Source organism: Lacerta agilis, chromosome 5 (genome assembly GCF_009819535.1).
Source record: "Lacerta agilis isolate rLacAgi1 chromosome 5, rLacAgi1.pri, whole genome shotgun sequence".
Taxonomy (NCBI): domain Eukaryota; kingdom Metazoa; phylum Chordata; class Lepidosauria; order Squamata; family Lacertidae; genus Lacerta; species Lacerta agilis.
This window is the reverse complement of record NC_046316.1, coordinates 77689733-77701811: the sequence shown is the minus strand read 5'-3', so window position 1 is coordinate 77701811 and position 12079 is coordinate 77689733.

The following is a 12079-nucleotide window of genomic DNA, read 5'->3' as shown; positions in this document are numbered from 1 at the left end:
CAGCTGTAAGGAATGCCATCTCAAGGCAGAATGTACTCCTGAGAGTGCTCGGCCTGCTCATAATTACAAAGACCACTCAACTACAGCACAAGGAAAGATAGATGATGAAGAGCAACTCTTAGGTTAAGATTAATGAGTGGACATATTGAAACGGAGCCCTGCCAAAGGCATTCGTGAAAACAGAACATTCCCTTCGCACTGTATATTTCACTGCCAGAAACACCAGAGGCTTTTCTCAGTTTGACCTTCGACAACCTCAGAAACTCAAATGGGCACAGCATTTGCTAATCATCTGCCACCCGTACTAGAACTGCAGCAACAGCCCAAAATCAAGATGGATGATGGGAGAGCAAAAAATCAGTAGTTCACTTGAGAGGGGTAGACTTTACTCCTGCGATGATGGATGGAAGCTATTTTTGTTTTGTTGTCCGTGATCTTCTTTTATTGGCATGCAATGTAGGTAGGAAATAACGGCGATATTTCCAAGACACTTCCTTGCTTAAATGCAAAAAAAATGAAAATAAAAAATCATACTGGTTCCACAGAGTGGGCTGGGTTTTCTTGACCCGTGTGATGGTGTCCAATATTTAAGCCCCAGAAAAACATCTGGCACTGCAGAGCATGGCAACAATGCGACCTGGAAGTAACTAGGATGGGGGGGTGCTTTTCATCCTGAGGACCACATTTCCTTCTGCAAAACCATCCAGGGGCCAAAAGCAGAGGTGATTTTTACCATTGTACAGTAGGCTACATTCTACACTAACAAACTGACAGACCCCTCCATCCAGGCAAGCTAAGAAGCATTTTCTGAATTTAAGAACACATTTCGGACAGGCAAAAATACTAAAGGAAAGTTTGGTCTGGGGAGAGTCATGAGGGCCAGTTAGATAGACCTGGAGGACTGCATTTGACCCTCAAGTTTGAGGTTCCCCAATCTTGTGCCAGGGCATTGATTATTGAGGCCAACTCTGTGTTCTCCAGCAAAGGGCACAGCTGACAATCTACCGCAAGCTGCTAAAAAAAAAAAAAAACCACTCCTCACCACTGACTATCAAGGGAAGCCATGGGTTGAAGAGCAACCCCAACTACACATGTCTTACTCTTTAAGGGGAATGCAAGCTCATCAAGAACAGGTTGAATGGAAATAATAAGTGGAATCAAATAGATAGACAGACACAAGGAATTGTGTGGTGTTCGAGAGTCATGCTAGTGAGACAGACTAAATGACCATTCTCAGAGAACTACAACTTAACTGCATGTTTTGATAGGAAATGTCTCCAACCTTGTTCCTACTGAGGTGGTTAATGTTGAAAACAGCTGGAGGCTAGCTATCCATCAGGACTTTGAAGCATTTCTTTATTCCATAGACATAGCAGTTTGTTAGTTCATAATGGGACACACAGGCCCGGTGCTCACTGAGCTAGTTAAGCCTGTGTCTAGGCTGTACCATTTCAGGGTGCTGATGAGAGTTTATATGATCAAATTTGGTACTCATCTATACAAAAAAAATTCCCTCCACATAGAAAACCAGATATCCTTGGTCTGATCTCATTTTCTATGTGCAGCAATTTGTGGGGGTTTTTAATTGCATAGAGGAGTACTTCCAGGGATCCAACCACTCACCCAGGGTTTGTGTTTCCTTTGGAAATGTGGCACTGAGGATACTGTGGTGTCTTTATGATAGCTTGCTTATTCACACATATATACAACCTGGACCTAGGATGGAGGGGCTCACAGCATTAACCCTCCAAAAGTCTTGCATCTCTCAAGCTTGGATTCAAACTGACCGCAGCCATGGCTCTGACCTCTCTAGCTTGCTGCATTTTACAGACTGCAGCCTTTACCAGACTGCAACCTTTATTCTCCAGCTCACATCATGCAAAAACGCCAAATCTAAACTCAATTCTAAAACTCTACTTCAAAACTCTTTGTCTTCCAAACTAACTCTGAGTTTACGGAGGAGGCCCTCACATCTTAATGGACCATTACCTTCCCTTTGTCTTTCTGAATGGCTCGTCTCCCAGGTGATTACCAGGCCGGCCTGGCTCTTCCACCAATTGAATCTGTGCTGGATCCAGGAATTAGAAGCTGGGTCCAGGCAATTCACAACAAAACTCATAACAATAAATGTAAGCTGAAACTCATCATTTGTTCCTTTTGATAAAGATGTTCATTGTATTCCAGCAAAAGGGATGTCATTTGTTATATGTAAGATGAATTATACATAAGAATAGGTTACAAATAAGGTACTTTGAACTCTTCGGGGGGGGGGGATTTCTTTTTATTACTGCTCACCACAATGCAATCACAAAATGCCCTCAAAAATATAAACAAAACTAATTTCTTTTCTAACCAACTCAGTTATGTTTGGCACAATCTGTTCTGTGAAAAAGCCTATTCATCTTGGCAATGGCACAGAACACTAATTATTGCTGGCATAGTCATCCAAAATAACACCTCTCTAATAGTCCCAGAAACAAAACATTCTACGTGTATGTAACTTATTTCAGGATCTATAATTTTTGATGACTACCTAGCTGCCTCCTCCCTATAACCTCCAACTCTATTTGGGTCACATAGATACAAGTTTCAGCTGCATCTTCTCCTGAAATTCATTTATAGATTAGCTCCAAGTGAACTACCTTTTATTTTTTCTCTCTCCCCCCCACCACACCCCTTATCCACAAAAGTAATTTTAAAACTGATGTGCTAAGGATGAGGTAGACTCTAACCATGGGTTCTGAGAATATGAACATAGCAACATAGAAAGCACCCTGCAGGAACAGACCAAAGATTCATGAAGTTCACCATCCCATCTCCTACAGTGACCAGCCAGAGCCAGTGTGGTGTAGTGGTTAAGAGCGGTAGACTCGTAATCTGGGGAACCGGGTTCGTGTCTCCGCTCCTCCACATGCAGCTGCTGGGTGACCTTGGGCTAGTCACACTTCTCTGAAGTCTCTCAGCCCCACTCACCTCACAGAGTGTGTGTTGTGGTTGAGGAAGGGAAAGGAGAATGTTAGCCGCTTTGAGACTCCTTCGGGTAGTGATAAAGCGGGATATCAAATCCAAACTCTTCTTCTTCTTCTTCTTCTTCTTCTTCTTCTTCTTCTTCTTCTCAGAAGTGCACAATGGAAGCTGCAGGCAATAATTCTTCTCAACGTTGCCCTTCCTTTAGCAATTGCCTTTTAGTGATTCTGGATATTCCATGTAGATGTAATGGCTAACTGCCATTGGTCAACCTATCCTCCATCAAAGTCAATGGTCCTCGCCATATCTTGTGGCAATGAATTCCGTAAGTTAAATATTCCCTACATCTTTGCATATGGATAGCTAGCACTGAAATGTTTATTGTCTAAGATTTCCCCAACAAACTTATACACTGTGTGCAGGAGTTGTTGTTTTAAATAGGTGGCATTAAAACATGCAATCCCCCACAGGGCACAGTCTCGGGAAGGGCATGTCATGTGATATATTTGAATAGGCAGATTTCCTTTCACTCTCTCAATTGAGTGTGCTTAGGGTGGCAGCTTAAGAATGGTTGGGTAGTTAAAGCTGTCCCTTTGCCAAACAACGTGAAAAACAGTGGAAAATCCAGTAATTTCAGTGGCTGGCATAGACCAGGGTGAGAAACTTTAGCCTTGGGGGCTCAGTGCTGCCCACTGGTCTTCACTATCTGGCTCTTAAAACTCTCCCCAAGCCGCACACCCCAAAGGCCCTGCATTGCATCATAAATGCATTTGCCTGGCTCAAATTCTGCATCCTTGAACCCTGACAATGCCTCATGCTTGCTTGGAGAGGGGGTGTGCAAGAGTGTGTAGAAGCTGGCCTACTGTACAAAGGTAACATCTTCATTCACTGCTCTACCTGTTCTTGCACAGGTGGTGCAAAATGTGGCTGCTAGGTTGGAAAGTGGAGCATCCCGATGGGAGCATGTTTCACCGGTACTTAGAGCGTAATACTGGCTGCTAGTGAGCTACTGTAAGGTTACCAGATGTCCCCATTTCCCGGGGACAGTCCCTGGATTTACAAATCGGTCCCCATACAAAATCCATTGAAGTTGAAAAGTGTCCCCTGAATGATTCATTGAAAAAAAATATCTGGTAACCTTAAGCTACTGGGCCCAAATCAATGAATTAATACTAGCATATGAGGTCCTAAATGGCTCAGGACCTTCTCCATGATCAACCATCTCGAGGACTGTGATCAGCAGAGGAAGCCCTCTGGTGGTGCGGCTACTGGAGATTGCCTGGCTGGCACTGATCTACAGAATATAACATGGCCTTCTCAGTGGCAGCCCCCTGTTTGGTGTGTCACTATTAACTTTTAGGAGAAATTTAAAAGCATTCCTGCTTACCCAAGCATTTGATGACTGAAGGTTGTCTCCCTGGAATCCTGAAATTATTGGTTTGATAGTAGGCAGTTGCTTTTACGAGTTTTTTATATATAAAAAAAGAAGAAGTCTTAATTGTATTAGCATTAATAAGTTTGCCTTTTGGGCGCTACTTTTTATTATTTAGATGCATATCCTGAATCTCAAATCCTGCTTCAAAGGAGTCCAGAATGGCAATGAGGCCCCTTCTCTCCCCACCCCCCCGGCCGGTCCAGATTTAAGTTATGTCTGATATTCTCTAACCTTCAGGCAGTTCGCTCTGCTATATTAAAAAGCCAAACCTCATTGTCATGAAAAATAAAGCTGTGCAGGAGTCATTCTGGGTTATAAAGTTTTGAAAAGAAAGTATTAAGTAGTTTTTCTTTCATGGCGGGTACTGCCAAAGCTAAAACACTTAGAACGAAGTCACAGAACATCTTTTTGAATTTCTTGCCCTATTGATTGTGCCACTAGGCTTCATTATCATTATCTATCTTTTTGTCAGGTTTAAGCACCCTCCTATTGTGAATTGAACCTCTCTGTATTCAATACCGGGGGGGGCGGGGGCGGAACTCCGCTGGAAAACAGAAAATCTGTTGGATCTGGTGCCACAGATTGATCCCCAAAGAGTTCATATCCTCTTCCAGTTATCCTCTGAAAAAGAATGTATCCGCCTTTTTCAAGCAAATCCCAGGGAAGTTATCAGTGAAAAGGGCATGTTAAAATGCCAGAACCCAATGGTTTATATATATATATTTTTTAAAAAATAAAAAAAACCTACAGAGGAAAAGTTCTTATTAGCCCCTTTTACCCTCTCACCGAATGCATCAAGATCGGGATATTAAGTAGTAGTACATTTATCATTTATAATAAATTAGGAGTCCAGGGAGCATGGGCAGTGCCAGGGGGCAGGGAAGCAACCCCCCCCCCAAAAAAACCAAAGAGCTTGCTCCCACTTACACATACCCTTTGCTGGTTTAATCTCATTAACATATACTGATATTTTTCTTTCAGAGATCTTATTGTGTGGGGTACAACTCATTCACCTCGAAATATACTTTGTTCCTTCTGTGCCGCCACCCCACCCCCAAATTTCTTTCTGCTGCTGCGGGTGATAGAGACAGGTGAGAAACATGAGTCTGTGGCCCACCTCTGGCTAAGCAGTCATTGGCCCTGTTCACACAACAAATGCATATAGAGCGAAGATGTGGAATGGGAAAGGAGTGTCCATTACAAGCTTTGTCCCACAATCTCTGGACTAGGTTGCTGACATCCAGCAGCAATCCAGAAGCATAGCTGGAAGCTGCAGAGCCTCTAGAGCTTGGTCAGGTTCAGGACTCTGAGATGAAGGCTGGAGATAAGGCTGTCAGAGAGCAGCCCCCCAGAATAACTTCTCAAACCACCAGGGCCAGTAGGATCAGAGGCTGGACCCTCACAGACACCTTCCTCTGGGTTGTCAGATATTTCCCAGTGCATGTCACTAGTCCAGCAGTCCAGAGAACATACCAGGAAGGAGAATGGAGGCAGAGCGCCTGTCTTCAGGCAAGAGGGCTGCTGGACCTTTAAGGCTCTGAAGTCTGGTGGAGGAGGGAGTCTAGAAACAGAAGCTTAAAAGGCTGCCGGCCTTTGTTGGAGCAAGTTGCTCATTTGGAGTTATTGGGGGGGGGGCGCGTTTCCAGCCTATGACGCTTTTGCGTGATATCGGGCATCAGACCAGAATACAACAGTCCAGCAAGAATATATGCCATGTTGCCATTGTCATCTATCTGTGGCTATGTTTCTTTTCAAACATTCTTTAACAACGACAAAAATGGGATTGCGATCATTTTTGGAGTGAGCAAAAATACTCTGGGGTCCTTTCCCCATATAGGCCTGGTTCACACGAACAGCAGAAGAGGCGGAAAATGTTCCTGGAGTGTACCACTTCAGATGGGGGAAGTACATGGTTGGCCGGCCTTTCCAAATGCAGAAGTCTCTATAGATGGGGAGTGGGAAGGACACTGGTGTTTGGGAGAAGAGTGTTTCTTTTCAGTGTGGTATTTCTGCATGTGTAGCAGGGGGAGGGGGGTGCTTATGGGAATTCCCACTTTAGTCTCCAGTCTAAAGTGGTACACTCTTGGAACAAATTCCCCACTTCAAACCACTGTTTGCATAAAGTTGGCCAAAACCAGAACCTCATATTGGAAGTGTATCAAACACTTTGGTATTGTCTATTATGTGCTGTTACTTCAAAGGAAAAAAAGGTCTCCAAGTTTGAATTCTTACCTTCGCTTATGGTTTGCAGAGGAATGCTGTATACATACAGAAGTTCTCGTTAAGACTAAAGAACATGCCAGCACTGTTGGATTATGCAAATTAACTATTAAATGCTAGAGAAGTCAATGTTATGTTGCCCACTTGATGGATAGAAATGTGTTTAGGGTTGACAGGTAATCTGAACATTACTATTAAATCTCATTTCCTCCTCAGAGAGTTTTTGCTCTTGCAGAATGAGGCAATCTTTAATATCCTGATCAAACAACAGAAATTGGCTGCCATCTTCTGACACTCTAGAGATAATGTAGTGTAATTTTCCTAAAGTAATTGTCCTGATTCCATTGTAGAGAAACCCTTTTGCCATTTTTACTACAAAAAAATGAGACATTATTCAGGAGATGGAATATGACTGGTAATGGCCTCAGAAAATTACAGTGCAGAATCATTTAGCACCTGCTAAACTATCTAAAGTTTTTTGTACCAAAGTCCCACCAAAGGCTGGATCTGTCATGCAGGACGGATTGTGACATTGAAATTTCCAGACAGCAAGGGTAAATTGATTCATTCCATGCCATATTTTCATTTCATTATATTTGTACAGTGAAAATGCCCAAAGTATTTCATAATAAATTGGCATGTTATGCTGCTCTGGCTCTTGTTAGGAATGTATGAAAACCATTGAAAATAATCTTAGTTCTTCTCACATATAAAACATCTGCATACCCACAAGGATCTAATGCCGAATCCTGGTTTTGGCTCTTCAGTTCAGTTTGACTGACTTTTTAACACAGGGGTGTAGGAACTGTGACTCTCCCAGTCTTGTTGACTACAGCTGCCACCATCCCTGATCATTGGTCAAGTTGGCTGAGGCTGAGGAGAGTTGGAATCCAACAACATCTGGAGGGTCGCAGATTCCTGAAGGAGCGTCTCCACCCCCATCGTTCAGCTCCAAGGGCTTTCTGGCGGTTCCCTCACTGTGAGAAGTGAGGTTACAGGAGACTAGTCAGAGGGCCTTCTTGGTAGTGGCGCCCACCCTGTGGAATGCCCTCCCATCAGATGTCAAGGAAATAAACAGCTATCTGACTTTTAGAAGACATCTGAAGGCAGCTCTGTTTAGGGAAGTTTTTACTGTTTGATGTTTTATCGTGTTTTTAATATTCTGTTGGGAGCCGCCCAGAGTGGCTGGGGAAACCCAGACAGATGGGCAGGGTATAAATATATTATTATTATTATTATTATTATTATTATTATTATTATTCCCCACCCTTGTTTTAATAAGTTACAAACACTGTTACAAATGAGACTTCCAAAGCATGACGTCATCCTTCATTGGCCTTATAGGTGAATCATAAAGATCAGGGAAGCCACTGACTTCTTGGGAGCATGAAAACTCTCTTCAGATGTTTGTCTTGCACACCATTCTCCCCTAAACTGCTGACCTCTAGACATTTTACACTACAGCCATCATCCCTGATCACTGGCAATGCAGCCTGGGGTTCATGGATGGTGTAGTCAAAAACCTTTGGAGAGCAGCAACTTGGGGGAAGCTGAGCCACACAAAGTTTGTGCACCCCACAAAATCTGCTCCAGGGGAGCCCTCAGCTCAGCCCTCTGGAGATTATTTTGTGTGTAGGGCTGCTTGGGTAGGACAGGAGAGGAAGAGAAAGTTCTGTTGCATGCATGGAAGACGCTTGCACCAGTGGAGCTGCAGCATGGTAGACAACTTTCAAATTTTAACTATGTGTCCTGCCATCTTTGAAATCCTTCTGGTATCCCCATGTTTCTAGACCCACTTGGACACCTCATTTAAAGCCCTCTGATACGTTTTAAGCACTACAATGCATGAAGGAGATTGATGAGCTAACAAGGATCGAATAGAGCTATAAAGATGATATAGACTATGGGGGGCAAAGCTAAGGAGATAGGCTACTCCCAGGGACCCTTAATGCTTAGCCTAGATTGATACAAGATGAAAGACTATGTGCAGCAGTGCTTCAAGTACTGATAGAGATATCAGAAACAAAAGGACAACAATTAGTAATCTTTTTACTATGGGGATAGGGCAAGAAGTGATGGCCCTGAACTTCAAGGAAGTAGCATCTTAGATGAAATAATTTGAAATAATGTCTTGATTTGGACAGCATTTGGACATGCCTAAAGGTACGAACATCACAAGAATAGGGGAACAGGGATGCTCTGCTTGTTTGGTGCCCTGGGAATCTACTAAACATAGTATGAGAAAAAGCAAGCCCATTTTAGTGCAACCTGATGCATTTCCACTTAAAAGTAAGCCACATTGAACTCAACAGGACACTCCTAGATAAATGGCTATAGAATTGTAGCTGTGTAGATTTGAAACCTGCAAGAAAGGGAGGAGACTTTGTCCATTTTCTCAGTGGTTCTGGTTCCTCCTGCTGGCTTCTGTCATTGTTTCTCTCTCCGAAAAACCCTGTACAAGTCATGCATGCTCTCCATCCAACATGCCTGGGTGGAAATGATACCCAGAATTCTCAAATGGGTGGCCTGCAGTCAGAAAATTTGGGGAGGGGGTCACAAAAGGGTGGATAGGTTGTGGATATCCCATTTGTTAGGAACTCTGAAAGAAAAACGACAGTAGTTGTTAGTGGTCCAGCAACGGCAGGGGACAAGTGGGGACAGACTCCTTGTTTGGAGGGACATTTGCCCCCTGCCCTCCCCTGTCACCACCCATGCATATAATCCTGTGGCATTCACTAGAGACTCCTCACTGGCCTATGCATGCAGCCCCTATCTGCCCTTGCAAGAACTGTAACACCACATAAGACGCGCCCAAAGAGAATTATGTTGACTATATTCTGCCTCCAGTATCGGAGGTGGTTTGCTTCTGAATGCCAGTTGCTGGGAATCACAGATAGGAAAAGCACTGCTGTACACATGTCCTGCTTGCAGGCTTCCCATAGTGGTCTAGTTAGCTACTTTGGGAACCCACTGTAGGCAGAGATGGGCCTATGGTTTGATCCAATGGGGTTATTCCTAAGAAATGCAAGCTCCCTTGATTTGTGGTTCTTCATACTGGTGCACTGGAGGGCTTTGATTTTTGCGAACAAGGGTCCTCTCCATCTTTGAAATGACTGTCGTTTGCAGTTGGATGCATTGTATTTTGAGTGTATTTTAATCTCCGACAACGATCCCTGAGATTGTCTTCTATCCCATCTCTTCAAAGTCTTATTTCTGAGTGCATCTTCATTCACTGATATATGATCTCCTTTAATGCAAATCCTTCTTCTTAAGTAGAGGACCGCTGATGAAGTTGCCTCCCTCTCTTGTGGGACCTCTTGTGTTTTCCTGGTGTTATTTATTCCCTTATAGAATTATGAATCACACTACCTTTAAACCAGCTCATTAGTCATTCCAAAAGGTGACTCTGGCATACTTGAATATATTAAGGGAAATTAATGGAAAGATCTGAGCAGATCTCAATGAAGGTAAGAGACATAAAAAAACTATTCCCAGTGATTATTGTAAAAAAAAATGAAAGGGAAAGATGGAGGAGATATAAGGAGGGGAGAGGCATATAGGAAGAAGCAATGACAACAGAAAAGAGGGAATGAGATTCTCAAATTATTCCATTTACACTGTATTATATTAAAACAATGGGACACCGAATGGGTCAACATGTTGATCAGCAACCTATCAAAATAGGCTGCACCTGAAATGGGGGGGGGGCAGGCAGGGGGTGTCATAAATTGCAAAATTTGTGTTGATTTATCTTACTATCTATTACTCTAAACAAAAATTCACGGAGAGGAAGGCTATCAACAGTTATTCATCCCTATGGCTATGTAGTATCACGAGCATCAATGATCCTCTACCACAGAGGCGCTGTTGATACTTTCACCCCTCCCATTGTGAGAATCTGCTGGTCATGGTATGAGAAGGAGGGGGCGGGACCTGCTTTATCTCTCTTCCATCCCAGCCTGACTCAGTGAGAGAGTGAGTGTCTGAGAGTGTCTGTGGTTAGGATAAGATGGCAGAGTGAGAAGCTGTAATATGCAAGCCTGTAGATTATTTAGTTTGATATAGCTGTTAGAAATAAAAGAAGATATGCTTCAACCAGGACCTGTTTTCCAGGATTGGAAGGTCACAGACGGTGCCCCAGTCACCTAAGCCCATTCGGGGCAGAACCAGATGCTGCATATCGGTTAAGGGATGTACTGACAGGTGCCACCTTCTGAAAAAGATTGTGGGGGGACTGACGCGACCAGCTGACATCACATGTGTGATGTCGCAAGGATCCAGAGGTCAAAGTCAAGCACGATGGCAGCACAGCCCCAGAGGTTCTTTCCCCCATCCCTTCCCCAGGCAGCAGGAAGAGGAGAAGATGCTGGTCACTGAAGATGCATCTGGTTCTGTGTTTGCCCTCCTCTGCCCTTTGAACATTAGGGGGGCAGCCCATTGAGGGGGCCCCAAGTGCCTTGGCCCCTAGGAGTTGATGCGTATGTATAATACCAGCTTTTGGAGAACACAAGCAGCAGAGTATTATTGCAACAATGCCCCATAAACATCTGGTTGGCCACCATGAGAACAGAATGCTGGACTAGATAGGCATTTGGTTTGATCCAGCAGGCCTCTTGTTATGTTCTGCAAAGTTTTTAACTTGGACAAAGGTGGGCAAATGCCCTCTTTCACACACACACACACACACACACACACACACACACACAGCTCCGCCCTGGACCTTAAGGGCTTGTTTGTAAATAGGGATGGTTGAATCTGTCAATTTTGGTTTATCTCAGTTTCTCATTTTTCCACTATTTAGTTCAGTTCTCCATTTCCACATGAGATTATTGGTTTTTTAAAAAATTCTTCAGCATTTTAGTGTGAGTCTCTCCTAATAAAGTATACACATTTTTCTTTGCAATTTTGCTTAATATCCAGATTTGTGCAAATACATTGTCCCTAATAACAATTGTATGTTATGTTCACAAATGGATAGCTTTTCATATTATTATTTTTTGGCAAACTTTAGAAAATGCAGTTTTGTACATGTGACTTAGCTGGAAAACTGCATTGCAAAATTTGGTGAAGTGTGAATTTTAAAGGATGGCCGTGTAGCAGTTCTCCTACTGTTTCAGAAAATAGTTTCATATTCTTTCAAAAGTTAGCTTCACCTTTAAATGCAAAGTGAATCAAATTTTTTCCCCCATCACGACTTGTAAACCTCCCCCCTCAGTCCCTTACAAGACTGCACCCAGCAGACTCCTTTAGTCCGGGGAACATAACCCCAGACCCTGCATTGCAGGGGGTTGGACTAGATGACCCTCAGGGTACCCTTCCAACTTTACAAATCTATGCTTCTATAACTCCCTTGCTTCCCCAACTCCTGTAACATTTATACCCGAAGAATCCTTCAGATCTGTCCCAATGCTTCCAGGAACCTTCAAGATACCAACCACCCTAGGAACATTATTATTT